This window comes from Balaenoptera borealis, assembly GCF_965194805.1.
Source record: "Balaenoptera borealis genome assembly, chromosome: 2".
NCBI lineage: Eukaryota > Metazoa > Chordata > Mammalia > Artiodactyla > Balaenopteridae > Balaenoptera > Balaenoptera borealis.
The window spans coordinates 151703493-151727328 of NC_138867.1; positions in this window are offsets into that span (position 1 = coordinate 151703493).

Genomic DNA, 23836 nt, shown 5'->3' on the forward strand with positions numbered 1-23836 from the left:
CAGAGTGATCTTAAAAGTAAATTTGATCTGTCACCTCCTCAATAAAAATGTCCAATGGCTCCCATACTACTTAGAATAAAATCAGAACACTTCAGTATTGTTCCAAGACTGAACACAATCTGTGTTTTGCCTCTCATTCACTCATCTCCTCTCGCACTGGTTTTCCCCTCACTCATTGTACTCCAGGAACAGTGGCTTTCTTCCCTTACCTAGAACACACCAAGTTTTATTTTTTCCTCCAAACCTTTGCTCATATTGACCCTCTCCCTACTCTTGCCTTAATCTAATTGTTTACTGGGCTGTTTCTCCCCACTCAGCTCTCACCTTAAATGTTACTGCCCAGTTGAAGTCTTTTTTTATTTGTTAATTTGTTCCTCTTCTAGTTTTATTGTGATATAATTGACATATAGCACTGTATAAGTTTAAGATGTACAGCATACTGACTTGACTTACATAAATCGTGAAATGATTCCCACAATAAGTTTAATGGGTATCCCTAATCTCATAGAGATAGTCTTTCTCAACCAACTTATTCACAGCAATTTTCCTCACTCCCCGTTATTCTACATCTAAGCTTTGAGATTGATTGAACCTGCTTTGTAAGGAACATTTATAATTAATTTGTATATTTGTTTTCTGCCTGTTTCTCTAACTACAAACTTCTTGAAGTCAAGAGTTAAGCCTTTTCTCCCCCACTCCCTCTTTTTCCGTTATCTTCAGAGCCCACTACAGTACCTGCCACACAACACATATTTAGAAATGTTTATTGAATAAATAAATATTTTCATGTGGTTTGTTGTATTTTAGACCTTAGTCTATAATAATTTTCTTCCTCATTTGGCCCCGTAAAAAGTGAAACTTAACATCCCATCCTATCCTCATCCTCAGTATTTTTGTGGGCTCGTGGAACCCTTCTTCCCCTTCCTTTATCTTGTGTATTTCCATAGGGAAGGGCAAAGCCAAAGTAATGTCATTGAGCATAGGAGAGGGCATCACAGATGGAAAGGAGAGATAACATATAATGGAGGGCATCAGCATGGTTTCGTGTCTTCTCAAAAGGCTCCTGGCAAAATGAGAGCAGACACAAGCTAAGCAGATGGTGGGAGTCATCTGCTTTTGCAATTCACTTGTTTATGTTTTGCCTGCCTTCCCATCAATTTCAGCTCTTGAGCCCTATAGGCAGGGTCTTGTCCATGGTTATTATTGAAGGTGTCACCTAATGAAGGTTGGGTATTTTATAAACATTGACTCTTTAGTAGTAAATTTTGTTAGGCAATGCAGGGACCTTCAGGAAGTACATAGGATAAACTTGACTTGAACCAGTGATGTTTCAAATTAGTTAGATGACCTTGAATAGAATTGGCCAGAGTTTCCAATGTACATTTTCTCCAACAGCTTTTACTATACTAATTACTCTAGTGGTATCAGGTGGACTCACCATCTGAATGTGAAAAACCAAGCCATTTTTTGGTAGTTGAATATTCCTAAAGCACAGCAGCAGTAGGAGATTTAAACATAAATAGTACATTCATTCAATTAACATTTTTTATAACAGACACTATTTGTTGGTGGTATAGAATACAAGGAGGAATAGTCCTTGCCTTCTTACCTTATTCTATTTAAACTATAAAGATGAACAAAAAAGGGGGAAAAAATATACATAACTACTTAATTCTGTAGCACAATCAGATTTATTTATTGAAAAGTATGTCTGATACTAACTTGGCATAGTCAGTGGTTCTTTTAAGATGACAATATTTTGAAATAGGGCTTAAGCTGACAAAAGTGTTTTGTTTGTGGGTTTTAGCCAACACAAAAGCTTTGAATTTGACAATCACAGGGAGACCAAAGAAACCATTGGTAAAAGCATTTACACCTATGATGTTGTACTTGGATTTTTGTCTACTTAAATTTTTTCTATGATAATAAACTCTGAGAGTATATACATAAATTTTAATAAAGAATAAAATTTCAATTTTAATATGCTAAAACTAAATTTTTTTACAGAAAAATAGGAAGGCTCTAAGAAAACTCCATAATTTATAAATAAATGTGTAAAATGGTGACTGTGGATTACCAGGATGCACATTTGATCATGCTGATCTATTATGATCATTATCATGGGTGTTAGATATGTCAATTTGGCAATGTGTTTTTTTATCAATATTTGCGTATTATGTTAAGAATATCCACGTTGTGGGGCCATGTTTAGGAGCTTACATCTGTCAGTAACTTGAAGGGTTTGAGATTTTACCCTACTTACAAAGTAACAAGGTAGCTTGCCACAGTATCTTAGGTACAAGCAGAAACATGAGACTTCGGAGCTAGGGACCCATGACTTTATTAGTCCCAGTGCTGCAGGCAGCATAACTTCATGTTTGCATTAGTTCCTCTTGACCTCCAAGTCCCATGGGGCAAAGACAAGATGGACCCAGGTGGATACTATGCACACAGTATATCTGTGTTATTCAGAGGAACACTGATCTTAGGAAACCCCAATCTTTTAAAGGTTCTGCTAGCAAAGCTATTGAATCTTTGCCCCAGAGGGAAAAGTTATCTTTATTATATTCTTCAGGAAAACAATATGCCCTTTGCCCCAGAGGGAGACACTATCTCTATCTTCCAAGGTTGTTCTGCTATATAAACATTCTTGAAAAGATAGTCTGGGACAGAAGCTGTTACAAGACATGTATAAATGCCATGAAGAATTGCCCTGCAAAAATACCATTCACTACTAAATAGGCATGCTAAATAGATTCTTAATTTTAAATAAAATAAACAATAAGCTAAAAGACATAATGAGGACAGTTTATATTTACAATGTGGACAGGATTTTTCCATGAAAATTGATATTGTTTAAACTCCAAGTTTGAGAAGTCACATTCTAACATTTTTTTAAAGAATGTGAACCCAGCTTTGGTATACAGTAAGCAATCATCCTTCTGACAGAGAGAGACTAAAACTCTTATTAGAATGTTTATGCCAGAAATTTTTTTTTTAATTTTTATTTATTTATTTATTTATGGCTGTGTTGGGTCTTCGTTTCTGGGCGAGGGCTCTAGTTGCGGCAAGTGGGGGCCACTCTTCATCGCGGTGTGCGGGCCTCTCATTATCGTGGCCTCTCTTGTTGCGAAGCACAGGCTCCAGATGCGCAGGCTCAGTAATTGTGACTCACGGGCCTAGTTGCTCCGCGGCATGTGGGATCTTCCCAGACCAGGGCCCGAACCCGCGGCCTCTGCATTGGCAGGCAGACTCTCAACCACTGCGCCACCAGGGAAGCCCCTATGCCAGAAATTTTGAAATAAAATGTTTCATTTCTGAGAAAGATAGACACTGCTTCTTTCAGAAAATGTTAAAATTTCAGAATATTAGAACTTAAAATTCTTCAAGAAATTCTGTCATATCAGATTTTTTTTTAATGTTCATTAGCATGATTTCACTTATACAATCCCCATGTACTACACAGGTCCACATGTTGCAATGACCTGGGGTGGTTGAAATTTCTGCTTAAAGTGATGAAAATGGAGGAAACAGAGATTTCCGGCAAACTTCAGCAACTGAAACCTTACCCATTGTGATATTTTCAGGTTGAATTTATTTCTCACACTTCTGTCAAATACCTACTCTATGCAATGCCATTTACAGGGAGTTAGGAAATAAGCAATATATAAGATATTGTCCATGCTCTTCAGAAACTCACAATCTAGAAGAGGAGAATAAAAGAAACTCCATTGATCCAGCCATGATGCACTGTACATTTCCTAAATAGTAATAAATCAGTATGAAATCAAAAGATATTTAAGATTGATCAAGAGGAAGAAAAGGACGATAATTTCTATGCATCTCTAGAATTTGTTCACCCTTAAAAGCACCAAAGTTAAATTCCTTAATGAAAATGAAAAATGGCTTGATGCAAATGTATAATATGGCAAATCCTGTTTTTTTAAGTTTTTATTTGTGACCTCGGGCAAGTTAGGTAACCTCTGTTTGCCTCAATTTTTTCATCTGAAGATGGACATAATATCACTCTCAATTTTATTCCATTGATCTGCATGTCTCTTCTTACTCCAGTATCACATTTTCCTGATTACTGTAGCTTTGCAGTTAAGTTTTAAACAAGGGAAGTGTGTGCTCTCCAACTTTGTTCTTTTTCAAAACTGTTTTGGCTATTCTGGGTCTCATACATTTCCGTAAAAAAATTAGGATCAGCCTCACAATTTCTGCAAAAGGTGCCAGCTGGAATTTTGACATGGATCATTTTGAATCTGTGATCATTTTGGGGATTATTACCATCTTAACGATATTGTTTTCCCACCCACAAACATGGGATACATTTTTATTATTTATATCTCCTTTGATTTCTTTCAACAGTGTTGTATAATTTCACTTCTTTTGTTAAATTTACTCCTGGTTTTTCCATCATTTTGATGCTATTATAAATGGAATTGTTTTATTAAGTTCATGTTCATATTGTTCATTGCTAGTGTATAGAAATAAAATGGATTATAAATATTCATCCTGTGCAACCTTGCCAACTTGTTTATTAGTTCTTGTAGATTTTTAGAGGATTTCTCAGGATTTTCTATATTCAAGATTATGCCCTTTATATTTTAAGTATAGATAGTTGTAATTCCCCAATTCCAATCTGGATGTTGTTTATTTCATTTTCTTATCTAATTGCTCTGGCTAGAACTAACAGTACCTGTACACAGAAGTGGTGCAAGTGGGCATCCTTGTCTTGTTCCTAATCTTAAATGGAAGTATTCAGTCTTTCATCATTAGATATAACATTATTTGAGGGATTTTTATTGATGCCACTTGGCAGTTTGAGGAATTTTCCTTCTATTTCTAGTTGGTTGTTGTTTTTATTATGGAGGTGTGCTGGATTTTGTCAAATGCCTCTTGTGCATCTATTAAAATTACCATGTAGTTTTTGTCATTTATTCCATTGATATGTTGTATGACAGTAATTGATTTTCAAAAGCCAAACCACCCACGAGTTTGTGGAATAAATCCCCTTTGGTTATGCTGTATCATTATTTTTATATGTTGCAAGATTTGGTTTGCTAGTGTTTTGTTGAGGAATTTTGCATCTACATTCATAAGAGATATCCATCTGTAGTTTTTTTTTTTCTTGCGATATTTTTGTCTGCTTTTGGTATGAAGACAATACTGACCTCACAGAATAAGCTGGGGATACTAATAATACTTCCTCTTCTATTTTTGGAAGAGTTCATAAATGTTAGTATGAATTCTTTTTAAAATGTTTGGTAGAATTCACCACAGAAGCCATCAGGTCTTGGCTGTGTGTGTGTGTGTGTGTGTGTGTGTGTGTGTGTGTGTGTGTGTGAAATTTAGAATTACTAATTCAATCTCTTTACTCTTTATAGCTCTTTACTCTTTATAGCTCTACTTAGATTTTCTATTTCTGCTTCAGCTCACTTCCAGTAGTTTATATCTTTTTTAGGATGGTGTCCTTTTCTTCTAAGTTTTGTAATCTGTTGGCAGAGTAGCTGTACACAGTATTCCCTTATGATTCTTTTTATTTCTGGAAGCCCAGTAGTGATGACCCCCATTTTATTTTTGATTTTATTAATTTGAGCCTTCTCTTTTTTTTCTTGTTCACTATAAAGGTTTTTCAATTTTGTTGACTTTTTCAAAGAAACTACCTTTGGTTTCTTTGGTTTTCCTTCCTATTTTTCTATTCTCTATTTCATTAATTCCCACTCTAATCTTTATTATTTCCTTTATCTGCTTGCTTTAGGTTTAGTGTGTCCTTCTTTTTCCAGTGTCTTAAGGTAGAAGGTAGGCTACTGACTTGCAATATTTCTTATTTCTTATTTGTAGATGTTACAGCTATAAGTTTCTTTATACCTATTGATTTCACTGCATCCCATAAGTTTTGGTATGTTGTGTCTTCATTTTCATTCATTTCACAGTATTTTCTATCTTCCTTTGTGATTTCTTCTTTGACCCATTGCTTATGTTGGAGTATATTGTGTAATTTCTTCATATTTGGGAATTTCCAGAATTTGTTATTGATTTCTAATTTAATTCCTTTTTGGTTGGAAAAATACTTTGCATGATTTAAATAGTTTTGAGTTTATTGAGGCTTGCTTTATAGTGTAGCATGTGGTCTATCCTAGAGAATACTCCAAGTACACTTGAGAGAATATATACTCTACTGTAGCTGGGAAGAATATTCTGTAGATGTATGTTAGGTCTAGTTGGTTTATAGTGTTGCTCTAGTTTCTTATTTCTTTGTTGATTTTCTGACTAGCCTAATTCTGACAGTTATCGAAAGTGGGGCCTCAAAGTGTCCAGCTAGTATTATTAATTCCCTATTTCTCTTAAAGTACATTTTGACTCATATTACTATAGCCATTCTTATTATTCTTATTATTCCTGTTTGCATAATTTCCTTTCAACCAATTTTACCTTTCAGTGTAAAGCATATCTCCTGTAGAGAGCCTATGGTTAGATCTTGTCTTATCTTATCTATCTCATCTTGTCTTATCTTATCTATCTCATCTTGTCTAGTCTCTCCTCCCCTCCCCTTTTCTTTCATTTCCTTTTGTCTCCTCTCCTTTTCCTTTCTTTTCTTTTCCTTTCCTTTCCTTTCTTTTTTTCTTTTGTCTCTTTCTTTTTTTTTCTCTTCTGTTGTTTTCTTTCTCCTTTCCTTTCCTTTCCTTTCCTTTCCTTTCCTTTTCCTTTTCCTTTTCCTTTTCCTTTTCCTTTTCCTTTCTTTCCTCCAGTCTGGCACTCTCTCTCTTTTGATTTAGTTCTTGAATCCACTCACAGTTAGTGTTATCATTCATATATTAGATTTACATCTACCATTTTACTTTCTGTTTTCTATATGTCTCCTGTATTTTTATTATCTCTTCCTTTATTACTGCTCTTTTTAAAATTATTTTAATATTTTCTAGTGTAACATTTTAATTCCCTTTATGATTTTTAACTATTTTTTTGAGTTATTTTCATATAGGTTGCACTAAAGCTTACCACATACACAATTTATGAGAATGTAGTTCAGATTTATACTAAGTTAATTCTAATGAGATATAGAAATGTTACTCCTCTGTAACTCTATTCTTTCTTCCCAGATTTGCTCTTATTGTATACATATTACATCTATATATGTTGCAACAGCGGTAGTACATTACTTTAATTATTACTTTGTGTAATTATATGTCTCTTATAGAAGTTTAGAGTAGAAAAGAGAACAAGTATATATTTACAGGGTTTGTTATGTTAACTTTATTGTTTACCATGTCTAGTCCTCAATTTGTTCCTGTGGATTTTGAGTTCCCACCTGGTGTCATTTCCTTACTTCAATACAGCTTTGCTCCCACCTGCCTCCTGCTATTATTGTCAAATATATCATATTTCTATATCTTACAGGCCCAACAATAAAATTATATGCATATTATTTTATACAGTTGCTTTTTAGATCAGTTAAAAGAAGCAAGGAGAAGAAATATGCACTTAAACTGTCTTTTATAATTACATAAATACCTTTACCTTTATTTTTTCATGTGGATTCAAATTACTGCCTGGGTTCACTTTCTTTCAGCCTGAAGAAATCTCTTTAGTAGTTTTTGTAAGTCAGATCTGCTATCAACAAATTCTCTCAGTTTTTGTTCATGTGGGAATATCTTTATTTCACTTTCATTTTTTTTTTTCACTTTCATTTTTGAAAGATAATTTTCCTGTGTCAGTGATTCTTGGTTGACAGTTTTTGCTTTGAATATATTATCTCACTGGCTTTTGGACTTCATTGTCTCTGGTGGGAAGTCCACTGTTCATCTCATTCAAATTTCTTTGTACATGATTAGTCATTTTTCTCTTTCAGATTTAAGATTTTTCTCTGCCTTTGGCTTTCAACATTTTTACTATGTTGTGTCTGGGTACAGATCTCTTTGAATTTATTCTCTTTGGAGATTGTGGAGCTTTTTGAATGAGTGGATAACTGTTTTTCATCACATTTGAGAATTTTTCAGCCATTATTTGTTTAAATATTTTTTTCTCTTCTTTTTCTGTCTCTTATCATTTTGGTACTCTCATTACATATTTGTTAATGTGTTTAAAAGTACCTTAGAGTTCTCCAAGCCTCTGTTCATTACTCCTCATTCTTTTTTCTCTTTGTTCTTTGGATTGCATAATCTCTACCTATGTTTCAGTTCCCAGTTTCTATTTTCTGCCAGCTCAAATCTAGTCTTGAATCTTTCTAGTGTAACTTTCATTTCAGTTTTTGTACTTTGAAACTTGAGAAATTCCAATTCGTTCCTTCTTAGAATTTCTATAACTTTATCAGTTTTCTTTGTTTATTAAGGTATTATCATCACACCTTCCTTTCCTTCTTTAAGCATTATTTCCTTTAGTTCTTTGAACGTATTTATAATAGCTCCTTGAAGTCTCTGTCTGTTAAGTCCACCATCTGAACCCCATCAGTGTCAGTTTATAGTATCTGCTATTTTTTTTCTTATGTAAGGGTCTCACATTCTTGTTTCTTTGTCTGTCTAGTACTTTTTTGTTGTTGAAAACTGTACATTTTAGAAAATATATTGTAGAAACTCTGGATTTTGATCCCTACCTTTGGAATCTTTTCTTTATTGTTACTTACTTCTTTATTTGTTTAGTGACTCGGCTGAACAATTTTAGTGAAGATTATTTCCCCTACTGTGCACAGCCTCTGAGGTCACCCTTCAAATGGTACAGCCTTGTAACACACACATTCTCTCTGGGATGATAAGTGTTTTAGCAGGATCCTCTTTGACTGTCTCTTTCCCCAGTTTCTCTGTTAAGCTGTCTGCCTTTGTTGATACCACACCAGCTATTAGCCTCCATTTATTGCCTGCTGATTATTGTATTGTTTTCAACAATGCTGCAGAGCCTAAATCACTTCAGTGTCTGATCCAATTAAATTCAGTCCTCTTGCGGAAGTAGTCTTTGGCTCAGACTTTAAAGCTTGCTCCAACCCCAAGAGAAATCTTCTTAGATTCTCCCTCTGGTCCTCCCTGGTAAACTTCTATTTCATCTACAATTTAGCTCACTGTTCTCCTGGAGCTAGAAGCCTCCTATTAATTGCTTATCACCAAAATCTCCCTACTTTTTGAAGACACTCTTAGGCTTGAACTTCCCTACACACTATTCTAAATGCAGTTTTCTTGGGGAGAACTTTTAAAGTCTCTGTTCTTATAGCTTACCTCTCCCCTAGGCAAAATCTCTGCATCACTGCTCTGTAGCAGTGAAAGGGAAAAGTGGCCTTCTTTCAGTGATACCCCAGCTTTAGGAGTAAGGCACTAAGTGGAGTTGGTAGCCACTGGTCTTCTCAGATTGCCTTTCCTGGAATAGAATCTTTACCATACCAGTGAGCTGTGGTGAGGGCGACTGGTACCCCAGTATTCTCAGTCTGCCACTCCTGTAGTAGAGTTTCTGCCCTATGAGTGGGAGCTGGGTAGAGAAAGAAAGCCTCAGACTTCTCAGCTGTTATTGCTTGATATAGAGTTTCTGCAACACAGCGCTGGGGAGAATTAAAAATTTTGGACACCTAACCCTCCCAAAGGGAAGCCATAGTTCTAGACTAGAAGCTGAGGAAAAAGGATGTTTTAGCTATGTTCTTAACTATACATCCCCTTCCCTTAGGCCAAGCTGGAGTGGGAGTGAGATTCTTGGTTCAAATACCACAGACTCTTGCTGTTTTTAAGAAGATTTAATAGATTTTCTTAAATATTTCTTTTTTAATTTACTGTATGCCCTTAGACAATTTTCACAGATTTTATACAGTTGTTGTTGTTATTTTTAATAGTTTTTGCTAATACGGTTGTGCTGGGAAGATGGTCCACAGAACTCCTTGCTCTTTCATTCTTAAAGTCATTCTACACTTTACTTTTCAATAAAACATTTTAGCAATGTACAAAATAATCTTAATGCTACACATTTTGGAAGAAAGCAACTAGCTACTCTGCAATCTGCCTTACTCATTACAACAGGAAATAATGTTTTTTTATGCCTTCTGTAAATAAAGGCAGAGATATCTTCTTACTGGTTTCTCAAGTTTTGTGAGAAAACGTCAACCTGACCTGGAATAACCATGGAAACTTTATGGAAACAACAGTAAGATAGGTGACTTCATAAGGTCATTTTTATGACAGACACTGGACTTTTCCCATAAATATTTCCTATTTCTAGGCAAAGCTCCTCAGAGTGTGGGTCTTTATTCTGTCCCATCATGCAATTTCACATTTACTTCAGTCCAATGGTAAAGGAGATCAGAAGGTGCCTTTTCCAATCCAAAAAGTCCAAATTATTAGAAGGTTTAGACTGCAGGCATTCAATTTTTGAAGGCTGGCCTGACATAAAATTTTGTTTTTATTCTCATCTGAATGAGTTTCCTGCCCTGTATTTTCAATTGAATTAGAGGGAAATTATTTGTTCACGACAAGCACTGACTTTTGAGCAGGTGGGTTAATCACAAGATTTCACCAAAGCCAGATTTTTATTTTAACATAATTTTTTCAAAGCCTTAAGCAAAAGCTTTTAAAAAAAAAACTAGCTTAAAATGCTCAAATAGTGTTTTTCAACTAAGGGTGATTTTATCCCCCAGCCCTCTAGCCCTTGGAGGCATGTTTGGTGATGTCTAGAATCATATTGCTTTCAAAATGATAGGAAAGTGCTACTGGCATCTAGTGAGTACAGAGGCAAAGGATGGTGGTAAATAGTGTATAATAAAGAGGAGAGTCCCCATAACAACAACAAAATAATAATCCAGCCCAATGTGCCAATAGTGCAAAGTTTAAAAAAGCCTGATTTAGAGAACATCAGCAGTTCTCATATCCATACAACACTAAATTTGTTCTCTAATGCTAAGGACAACTAACTAATTCTCAATTTCTACACCTTTGATATATCTTAGAGATATAGACAGTCTAGTTACATTAATTCATTGAAATAATTGGTTTCATAACAGTCCCTAAGGATACTTTTCCTTACCTTTCTCCAGGAGATGATACAAATTAACAGCCTCACTATGATCTAACAAATCATACCAGTGACTTTCCCTAGAGAAATAATAATTGTCAGCTATACATGTTAACAAATACTCAGCAGGAAAGTACAAATGCAAAACTCTTCTAAATAAAAGCAATGATACTATCCAAAGCCAAACTCCTGAGTTTCATACTTGATTTCCTCATTCTTTCTCATATCCAAATTATCAATAAGCAAGTATCTTCATTTTTTTCCTCTGTTATAACCAGCCTCCAAGATGTCCCCCATGATTTTTGTTTCCTGGTATTCATACCTCTGTGTACTTTCCTCACATTGAATTGGGTGGCCTCTGAGACCCCTAGGCATTGCAGAAATGATGGTGTGTGACTTCCACACCTGGGTCCCCTTTGCTCTCTTGGATCACTTGCTCTGGGGGAAACTAACTACACTGTCATGAGGACACTCAAGTTATCTTCTAGTGAGGTCTAAAAGGTAAGGAACTGAGGCCTTCTGCCAACAACCAGCACTGAATTGCAAGGTACATGGTGAGCCACTGTTTAAAAAAAAACTCTCCAGCTTTATTCAAGCCCTCAGATTGAGTGCATTTCTGGTGAGCATCATGATTGCAACTTCTTGAGAGATCTTAAGCCAAAACCACTCAGCTAAAGTGATTCTAGATTGGTGTAAACTGTGTGAGATAACAGAAATGTGTGAGATAGTAAATGTTGACTTACATTGCTAAAGTTTGGGGTAATTTGTTATGCAGTAATAGATAACTAATCTAACACTCTGAAAACCATTTAGTTTTCTGAAAACATACAGAATATCTCTTTTTAATATCTCTGAAAACCATGTATTTTTCTCCATCCTTCCTGCCAGTGTGGTTCAGACCACGATCCTATGCAGTCAAAAAACCTGTGAAGATAATTAGTGTTGCTGATCAAACTGCCTGCCCCCTTGGGCCTCAGCATGGGCCTCTGCAATACTGTGTAGCACTGTCCCTATGAAGTAAATGTTCCTCAACAAATTTACCTGGGCTCCAGAGCGTTACATCTCTTGGTGGTACACACACATATACCCCTCTCCCCTACACACACACACCACAGTCATTTTTTTCACGGCAAGAAAGGATCCAATTGGAAAAAGCTAAGGTGTGTTCAATAGTCTCTACATTGTTCCAAGGGTCACTGTTGATCTGTGAGACCTTGGTGTTCCAGTGGGAGAGAATATTCAGATTCCTGTTCCTTTGTATTCTGTTCCTCTTTTTTTTCCTATCTCGCGAACTTTCCAATCAGAGATGTTTTAGACCTTCATTTTAGTCCCACTCCTCCTTATTTTTAATGATTAAATTACATGAGATGAAGTTTGTATCAGTGAAAATAGATATGAGTAAAGGTGACCACCTCTACTCTGAGCAGCATCTTAGCCCTAAATATAATGCTGTGAGTTCAAATTAGTATTGTTCAGCTCCTATCACCAGCAGTACTGAACCCTATTTTCTTCCTACACAAAAAATGTCCTTAACTTGGCACTTGTATCACTACCCTGTGATGGAATGTTTGCTTATATATCTTTCTCGTTCCACTTTAAAGTCCCTGGGTCCCTGTTAACTGTTATATTCACATTGCCTAACTCAATTTTTGGCACACACTAGATGATGAGTACTTGTACTATTGCATGAATAAATAAATGAATTAGTTAATTAAGCACATAGATAAAAAGAGTATGACTGATGTTGTTAAAAATCTTACTATCTTCTTTATTTTTTCCTCTTTCCTTTTTCAAAAGTCTCAGATTCTGATGTAGTGACTGAGAAATAATCATGGGATTTTTGTTGAAGTAATTTGTTGCTCAGTGTCCTGTCTATTGATATTTACATACATCAGAACCTTTTTTTTTTTTTTAATTTATTTATTATTTATTTTTGGCTGTGTTGGGTCTTCGTTTCTGTGCTAGGGCTTTCTCTAGTTGCGGCAAGCGGGGGCCACTCTTCATCGCGATGCGCGGCCCTCTCACTATCGCGGCCTCTCTTGTTGCGGAGCACAGGCTCCAGACACGCAGGCTCAGTAGTTGTGGCTCACGGGTCTAGTTGCTCCGCGGCATGTGGGATCTTCCCAGACCAGGGCTCGGACCCGTGTCCCCTGCACTGGCAGGCGATTCTCAACCACTGCGCCACCAGGGAAGCCCCATCAGAACCTTTTAATGATACTCACTGGGCTCCCACCAGAATCATATTGTAGCTTCCACTGCTCAATAAAGTGAAATTAGAGCACAATTTCTATAGAACTACCCCATCTGTAGAATGTGTGGAAATATAGCATCATTCTAGACTGGAACAATATGTATTTTTTAAGTTTTCATAAAATAAAGAGCAAAGAGTTTTCTCAAGGATCCAACTGCTTTTATAAGGATAAAAAGAATATGGGTGTTAGAGCATCTCCAACTTAAAGTAATTCTCTATCTACTAGGTACCTTATTTATGACCACATGACATTGGAAACTTCAGTATTACAGGATTCCCCTGTTTGGGCCTTTACTTCACTCTCCTAGTAAGGAGCAGGCATCATGTACTACCCCGGAGTCTTTTATTTTAATTGAAATAAAATTGGTCATATTATATTATTCTGTTGTAGTTGCAGGTATGCAACATAATAATTTGATTTTTATATACACTACAAAGTAATCACCATTCTAAGTCTTAGTTACCATCCTTCACCATATAATTGACCACCTTCACCAATTTCATGTGCCCTCCCAATCCCCTTCCCTTCTGATAACTACCAATCTGTTCTCTGTACCTATAAGTTTTGTTTTGTTTTACTTCATTTGTTCATTTGTTTTGTTTCATATTCCACATGCAGGTGAAATCATATGGTATTTGTCTTTCTCTGTCTGACTTATTTCACTAAGCATAATGCCCCCGAGGCATTATCCATGTTTTCAGATAAATGTTCTTTTTTATAACTGAGTAGCTTTCCATTGTGTGTGTATATATATAAATACACACACCATGTCTTCTTTATCCATTCATCCATCGATGGACATTTAGGTTATTCCCGTATCTTAGCTATGGTAAATAATGCTGCAAGGAACATAGGCGTGCATATATATTTTTTTTTTAATTAGTGTTTTCATTTTCTTTGGATAAATTCCCAGAAGTGGAAAAGCTGGATCATATGGTAGTTTCATTTTTTATTTTTTGAGGGACCTCCATACTGTTTTCCATAGTGGCTGCACCAATTTACATTTCTCCCTTTTCTCCACATCTTTTCCAACACTTGTTATTTCTTGTCTTTTTGATAACATAGTCATTCTAATAGGTGTGAGGTGATACATTATTGTGGTTTTGATTTGTATTTCCCTAATAAAGATGTTGAACATCTTTTCATGTGCCTGTTGGCCATCTGTATGTCTTCTTTGGAAAAATATCTGTGTAGATCTTCTGCCCATTTTTTAGCTAGACTGTTGTGGCTTTTTTTTTTTTTTTTTTTTTTTGCTATTGAGTTGTCTGAATTCTTTATATATTCGGGATATTACCCCTTATTGTATATATAATTTGCAAATAATTTCTCTCATTCAGTGGGTTGCTTTTTGATTTTGTTGATGGTTTCCTTTGCTGTGAAGAAGCTTTTTAGTTTGATGTAGTTCCCTTGTTTATTTTTCCTTTGCTGCCTTTGCACTGGAGATCATATCCAAAAATTCCATGCCAAGACCAATGTCAAGGAACTTACTAGTTCTATGTTTTCTTATAGGTCTGTGTTTTCTTCTAAGAGTTTTATGGTTTCAGGTCTTGCTTTAAGTCTTTAATCCATTTAGAGTTCACTTTTGTGTATAATGTAACACAGTGGTCTAGTTTCATTCTTTTGCATGTGTCTGTCCAATTTTTCCAACACCATTTACTGAAGAAACGCTCCTTTCCCCATAGGATAATCTTGGCTTTTTTGTTGTAGATTAATTGACCACATAATGTGTAGGTTTATTTCTGGCTCTCTGTTCTGCTCCATTGATTTATGTGTCTCTTTTTCTTCCAATACCATACTCTTTTGATTACTATAGCTTTGCAGTATAGTTTAAAGTAAGGGCATGTGATATCTCCAGGTTTGTTCTTCTTTCTCAAGATTGCTTTGGCTATTGGAGGTCTTCTGTAGTTCCACACAAATTTTAGAATTATTTGTTCTAGTTCTGTGAAAAATATCATTGGACTTTTTATAGCAATTGCATTTCCAGGGTCTTATATGTTGGCTAGAAGTTCTCAAAACAGGGAGTTTATAGATTTTTAAAAATTCAACTAGCAACTTTTAGAAGTAACTTATCTGTGAATTTTTCTAAGCAGATGATTTTGTTCTTCCTGTATTCTAAGCTAACAGAGTACCATGCTTACAGTTAAAATTATTTTATCAATTAACCTTCCATCATCAATCTAATAAAGAGTTAATGGGCTAATTTTCCATTTCCATTTCATATTAAATTGAGTCTATTTCCTGCCTTATTGGGGTCTTCTTAAAAATCTGAATGTATAGCCATGATACCCGTAACTCACTTCAGGAAAAGAAAATCAGGGTTAATTTTGCAGTGAATATATCTTATTCCTGTGGGGGAAAAAAATAGAATGTCTGTGTTGTTGCTTAGGAAAAAAAGCTGCTTAAGTAGCACCATGCTTTAGGATGTTGAGTACATATTTGAGTAAATGAGTGAATGAATGAACATTGAAATGGTTGTCTTTTCTCTTTAGATGTTCTACTGCTTAGCCTCATGGTTATTTGGTACAATTATTACCCTTTCAATAATAAAAGGTGATAGTTGGATCACCAGAAAACATGGATTACCTTTCAGAATTTAGACCCCTAAATTATCCTATGAATTAGATATAAAGAAAAAGTATTCATCAGGGTTTCAGTTCCTTCATTCACATACTCATTGGGTTTTTTTTATTTGTTTATTTTATTTTATTTATTTATTTTTTAACATCTTTATTGGAGTATAATTGCTTTACAGTGGTGTGTTAGTTTCTGCTTTATGACAAAACGAATCAGCTATACATATACATATATCCCCATATGTCCTCCCTCTTGCATCTCCCTCCCATCCTCCCTATCCCACCCTCTAGGTGGTCAAAAAGCACCAAGCTGATCTCCCTGTGCTATGCAGCTGCTTCCCACTAGCTATCTGTTTTACATTTGGTAGTGTATATATGTCCATGCCACTCTCTCACTTTGTCCCAGCTTACCCTTCCCCCTCCCCGTGTCCTCAAGTCCATTCTCTATGTCTGCGTTTTTATTCCTGTCCTGCCCCTGGGTTCTTCAGATCCTGCCCCTAGTTTCTTCAGAACCATTTTTTTTTTTAGTTGCCATATATATATATGTTAGCATACGGTATTTGTTTTTCTCTTTCTGACTTACTTTACTCTGTATGACAGTCTCTAGGTCCATCCACCTCGCTACAAATAACTCAACTTCGTTTCTTTTTACGGCTGAGTAATATTCCATTGTATATATGTGCCACATCTTCTTTATCCATTCATCTGTCGGTGGACACTTAGTTGTTTTCTGAGGGAGGACTTTGTTATTAGACCAAATGAGTCTGTCTCCTTTATTTCCAACTGTGGGAAGCTGGACATGTTACTGTATCCCCCGAGCTTCAGTTATTTCATTTGTTAAATGGAAATAATTATACCCAATTTAGAGAATTTGTGTGAGAGTTAAATATAATTAAATTAAATAATGTATCCATGTAAATAGTATGAATACTCAGTAACTAATATTTTTGTTATTATTAACAACTTTAAATTTTAAATAATTTTGCTTAGAAATAGATTAGTTCCAGATAATTAACTTTCTTAAAATCTCTATAGTTCTTTGATAGAGAATAAAACTTTTCAAAATGTTTCTTCTTCTCTAAATAAAGAGACTACCTCAATTACAATAGATTTATGGATTTGCCAGTGTGTACAGCTTGCATGGCACACCTTGGCTTTGCTGATTGGCTCCATTCTAGGTTAGTGTCTTTTCTTCTGACCAGGGGAATTAGTGAAATGGATTTGGTGCCTGCTGAGTGGTAGTTCATCCTGTGCCCATCAATATTGTGTTAGGGACTTTGTGCATATTTTCCATAAGAGTGCTTTCAGCTGGTAGTTCAGCCAATAGTCCTTTCCACTCTGACAGTTTCTGTTTGTGGCTTAAATTACCCCCATCCAAATGCTGGCTTCAGATACTATGCTCATCTCCCAGACCAACAACATTGTTTAGTCCAGTCTCCCAACAAAGTGAAGGAGAAACTCAGGGTAAAATTTTTCTGTTCACACATCCTGAATCCATCTCCCACCACTGAGGTACTATGTTTAACCATTACATGTCTTTTGCCTGGAGAAAATTTTTTAAAAACCTCCCAAATCTGTAATTTCAAAGATATAATTTTATTTTGTGTAGCATAACTCCATTTACATGAATTTAATTATCCTTACCGGGAGAAATAACTCCTGATTGCTTTATTGCTTTAAAACATAATGAAAAGTGTATGGTCATTGAAGCCACAGAGTTCTGAGATTCAGATTAGTTCTCCAGTACAGAAAATGTATACAAATATACAAAAACAAAAACAAAAAATTCTAAAAAATTAGAATCTCTATTAATTTCTAGCAATTTGAGGACTGACCAGTGAGAGTTCAGATTATCAGTCAAAACCGTCTCAGATATCCACCTCATACCTTTTACTTTAATATGAAGTAAAGAAATAAATATGAAACACACTTTTTTGTTTTCAGTAGTACCACAGAAAATGGTGCCATCAGTTTGAAGTGCAAAGAATGTTTCAGCTGTACTCCATGCATAGGTTGGTTGTCAAATGGCCAGCAGACAACTCAGAACTAACATGCATATGGAGAGAATTTAGGCACCCTGGAGAGTTTAGGCATTGTTGTAGTGCTTGCTTTTTTCTTGGCAATTGATTTATCTCAAGATAGATACGTTACTGGAGTTTTTACCTGGATGTGATGATCATTTCTCCTTCTCTTTTTGTTTTTTTGTGGAACAAGACTTAGACAGCAGTGGGGTCAGTTGGTCAAGGGAGAGTACAGTAGATATTCAGAAATAGAGAGTCATAGTTTTGAGTAAAGACTGATCAGAATAGGAAAGTGGATTTAAAGAGTGATTAACCAAAGCCATAAATGAGAAAGCAGACCCATATTCAGAAAAGCCTTCGAAAAGGAAAAACAGGATGCCAATATTTTTAATGATGGGTTCAATTAAGAGTTATTCCTATATTGTATGGAAAGTCTAAAGAGCAAAGAGACGCAAAGAGAGAGTTTCAGTTTCAGCAAAGCCAGAGATTGGGCAGCAGGAATTGAATCCCTTAACTACAAAGGGAGAATAATAATGGCCATATCATAAGGCTTTTATTGGTAGAAAAATCATAAAACTACGTGATCACATACGTGCATAATGCAATAACATCCCAAATTCTATAAGCATATAAAGACAAAGAAATACATGTATGCCTCTGCACCATGGTGAAATGAAAAAAAGATCAGTTACCAGGGAATAAAGATGTCTTTGCTGATACTGTAAGCTTTATTTAGTGAGGGGGATGGACTTGTTAGAAAGGAACGAATGAGCTTCATTTTTTATCCCTTCTTTCTATCCCTTATTTTTATTCTTTCTTCTCTGACCAAGATTTCCAAGGGAATCCATCTCAGTCACCAAACTGGGGCACCACATTGGTTCTCTAAAGATAACTCAATCCTCAGTTTTTTCTGTATTTAATAGTTGTGGAATCACCTATTCCACTCCTAGCCCCTGAAAACCCAGATGGTATTTTTCAAAATAATAATTGCTGAAAAACTAAGGATGGATTTTTTTTAAATCTATTATCTGATAAAAAATATATATATAATTTTATGGAATCCAGATTCCTCTAATTTCCCAAATGTCTCATCACAGACCATTTTGCTTGGTTCCATTTACACAGTTTCTAGCTTTTAGTTACTTCTCATCATTTCAACCTCATGTGAGATGGTTTGCTAAATGATGATAATTGCTGTGTTAGCCTGAAGTAAATTTCACTTGTACCAACTTTCAGAACTGGAGAGTTGCTGGTCTCCTTCATATCTTCCAGTACCTACATTAAGAAATGGTCCCTGAGAATCGGATCCCAAGAGAGAGCAGTCAGCATGTGGTAGTCCCTACTTCCAAGTTCTTGGTGAAAAATTTGACCATTCTGCAGAACAGCATCCTGTATAAAAACCCTGAGCACCTGAAAAATCTAACTTTTTAGCTCCTGATATTGACACCCTGCCACTAATCTCTCAGATTCCCTGTGGTGGTGAATCTTTTCTCTTGTGCACCACCAAAGGATTGGCATTCTCCTCCAGATCCCTTTAATTATTTCCTTTAATATGTAACACTTCCAGTCCCAAGGCTATATAACAAGTAATTTCTAACAGAATTCCTAGTCTTCTAAAGCAAGTCCTTTACCATATTTCTTAATGAAAACGTGTTCAGCCTGAATTCATAGTTTTCACTATAGAGAAAAAAAAATTTTTTTTTCAAAGCTTTCTTCTTCTCAATCACCCCAATAACAATTTAGTAGTTCGGGTATTTTCTACTGGGCTGCTTCTTTCTCTTTTTCTCTGTGGATTTATTCTCATATAATCAGGAAAAATCTTGAAGATAAACTTTGGCCCTCAGTGATCTTATAAGAAAACTCCTACCTGAAATCTTTGCACAAGGGTTGACTGCTCCCAAACAACAAAGATTTCTTTTTCTATTATATATATTTAAAACATTTCTTTCTTTTATTATTTTGTTTGTTCATTTGTTTTGGTTTTGTGTACATGTGGGTTTTTAAAAATTTTTTAATGTTTATTATTTCGGGGATTACAGGAAAAAAAAATAGCTCATAGTTTCAAAGAGCTTATCTCCTAGCAGTTCTGAAAAGATGTATGCAGAAATGAGAGTATGTGGAACTTTAAAAGAGATACATTTGAGTTGAACCTATTAATTCCTTAAGTTGTCACAGGAAAAAAATAATCTGTCAAGTTATTTTTGACATTCTTTACAGTTTACTTTTATAATTAGTGCTGCTATATTCAGATTGCCGAATTAGGTCCATTTCTGAGTATTTTATTCTTACAGAACATGAGTGATTACAGTGGAAACTAGCTAGGAAGAAGTATTGTAATTGGATAAAAAATTTAAAAGAGTGAATTAATTATTGGGAACTATAATTAATCAGGGTTATTCTTCTCAAGGTTAGCACTTTAAAATGTATTTTGCAGGTAATATAAATGCCTCACTTAGTTAAACCTTTTATAATGATGATAATACACCTTATCACAAAGGCGAGGAGAAATCCCTTTTACATAAAATCCCTGTTTTGTTTAATTTTGTTACCTTTGCTCTATCATCAATCCAATGGTCAGCCAGCAGAACAGAAGGCAGGATAATTGGGTTTGGAGTATTACCACCCGCTTATGGAAATTTGGAGAGCTGCGGTCACAAATGACACTGGTTTCAGCGTTGTTATACCAATTCCTAATGGACATCCGTCCACTTTCTCAAAGCCTTCACCTTACATTTTAGCCACCTGTCCAGCATGAGTTCAAGAGAGACCCTTTAGTGGGCTGCCCAGGTTGTTTTAAATAGACTTACATTTTAGAATCTAGAGTGTCTTTTTTACTTGTAATTTTATGTTACAGAGAATTGCAAATATACATAAAAACAGATAGACTATATATGTATAGAAGTGGGGGTATATTGGAAATCTCTGTCAATTTCCTCATCCCCTCAATTTTGCTATGAAACTAAAACTGCTCTAAAAAGAGAATAAAGTCTTAGGGAAAAAGTTGACAATTATAATGAATCCACCTATACTCCTTCATCTAAAACTATCCACCTATGGGCAATTCTAACTCCTCTACTTCTTCATCCATATTCTTTTTCAAATTAATTTGAGTGATAGCAGACATGGTATAATTTAACCCTTCATCATTTCACTATGTAAGCCTAAGACATAAAACCCCTTTTTTGTTAGTATAACCATATATATACCATTCATAAATAAAAATTAATTTTTCTTTAATATCTTCAAATGTATTCAATTAACTCAAAAGGGAATTAGAATCTCTGGTAAAAAAAATTTCCTAAAAGTTAACAATTTTTTAAATTTTTAAAACTTTTTTTCCATATTTCAATTTCTTTTTTTTGTTTTGTATTCAAGCAAATCCATATGTAATGCTTTCTGTAATATCATTTGAAATTATTTGTGTATATGTTTTTATCTGTTTATCTTTCCATTTGTAAATATGAATAAAGAGATACTTCAAATTACATTTACATCAAGCTAATGTAAGCTATTTCTGGGTAATGGGATTTAAGATGATCTATTTCAAAAATGTTTTGTGTGAGTGTGTATATACTTACACACATGTTTTTGGATATTTGATTTTTTTATATGAAAAATATATATATACATACATACATTTTTGAAAATTCATTTTATAAAATATAGTGGGGTCACATGTCATTGCTAAGTTCAAGGGTATAATTTAGAATTTTAAAAATGTAGCTCATATAGCTAAATGTATTATATGTAATCAGAATAGTCTAAGTTATCCTACAGTAGCAAACAACTTCAAAATATCAGTGGCTTAATATAACAAAGATTTCTTTCTTTTTTTTTTTTTTAAATCTGCCATTTCTTTTCTCATTTCAATTTGCATTACATAAATAGAATGAGGATATATCCATGTTGTGAAAGATTCAAATATCCAAAATCACATAATTTAAAACATGAATGATTCCTTCCCTTATTTCTTGACAGGTGCCCTTCGTATCATTTTTGCATGGATTTACTTACATGTATGAACACTTTCTTAACACAAAGACTTGGGATGATGTGATCTCTAGGATGTGTTGTTAAAGTGAAGAAAGCAAGTCACAGGATGAATAGCAGAGTCTAATCCCCTTTGTGTTAACAAAGATTTATTTCTTGATCACAGTATACATTTGTAGAAAATCTGCTCACTGTAGTCATTTAGGGATCCAAGATGACTTAGCAACCAATCCCTTGAAAGATGTTGATAACCATCCCAAAGGGAAGAGAGAGAGAGAGAGCTTTGGAGAGCTTTGTACATGTAACTAAATGTGGGTTTTTTGGGGTTTTTTAAAATTTTTATTTATTCATTTATTTATTTTTGGCTGCTTTGGGTCTTCATTGCTGTGCGTGGGCTTTCTCTAGTTACGGCGAGTCGGGGCTACTCTTCGTTGTGGTGCACGCGGGCTTCTCATTGCGTTGGCTTCTCTTGTTGCGGAGCACGGGCTCCAGGTGCACGGGCTCCAGTTGCACGGGCTTCAGTAGTCGTGGAGCATGGGCTCAGTAGTTGTGGCTCACGGGCTCTAGAGCGCAGGCTCAGTAGTTGTGGCGCACGGGCTTAGTTGCTCCATGGCATGTGGATCTTCCCAGACCAGGGCTCAAACCCGTGTCCCCTGCATTGGCAGGCAGATTCTTAATCACCTGGGTAAGTCCCTGTAACTAAATGTTTAGCCAGCAAGTCACTTCAGCTCATAACTTCTTGGCCTGACTAATCACATGGCCCCACCCAACAATAAAAGTCCCAGGAAGTGCTTTCCTATCGGGCATCCAGAACTAGTTTAGAACTGGAAATATTTGTCAAACTGCACGAATGCCTACCATAATAGTTCAATAATTTCCTACATAGGTGGGCTACCCAATTCATATATATAATTTTTTTATTTACGTTTTACTTTTCAAGTTTTATCTACCAAAGTTTCTGTGGGGTGGATCAGGAATAAGAAAATTTTCCTTAAAAGGACATAACAAAGAAAGACCATAGCAACATCTTGGGACCGAAAGAAGGTGGATGCAAGTGCATACAAGATCAACTCTCATGTGCCAGACGTTGGGGATAAAGACTGAGGGAGACACTAATTACTTTCTCGAGGGTTTCATAGGTAAAGTGAGGCATCAAGTCATATCTCATTTTCAATAAGAGCATATCTATCATAGCCACATGCTGTCCATGTGGAACGGTAAGGTAGTGTAACAGCACTGTATAAATACCTGCCAAAAGGAAGTCAAAGAATTTGTCTTTATTCCATGAAAAAACTTTTCAAATTTCTCCTTCTCAGTTATACTGACGAGAACTGAGGCAGCTTGCATATTTATTAGGAATTTTTAGAAGAATCACCATGACTTCAGTTCTCTAACCTAGCTTTTTGTAGTCATGCTCAATATCAGTAAATCAAACCCTTTAATTCATTTCCCAGTATAATTTTCTCTTAATATATGAGAGATATATGTTTATTATGAAAAAAAAAATTTTTAAGTTAAGCTCAAATGTAAACAACTCAGTGCTTGAACAACTAGAGATAACTGTCAACTTTTGGGCATATGTCCATGCAGATTATTTTCTTTGTGATTTTTTATGGATTACATTATATCATAGTGTACATTTTATACACTATAGGTACTTAAATGTATGATACCACATTAAAATAGTTCACTATGTTTTAAATATTTCATGTCACAATATTGCACACCTCATTCTTAGTGTCTGAATTGTGTACAATTTTACTGTGATTTATTTAATCATTTCTATTTTTATTGAGCATTTATGTTGGTACAACTGTTCCAACAGATGTAAGCAATATTGGGTTGAACATCAGTATAAGTTCATATTATGTTCAACTTTATTTCCTTTAGATAAATTGCTAGTTGTGAAATTGCTATGTCAAAATGTATGTTTATAGATTTTTGATGTTGTGTGCCGGTTTATCTTCCAAATTGTATAGCAGTGTATTCTTCCACAAGAAATGCGTAAGAACATCCC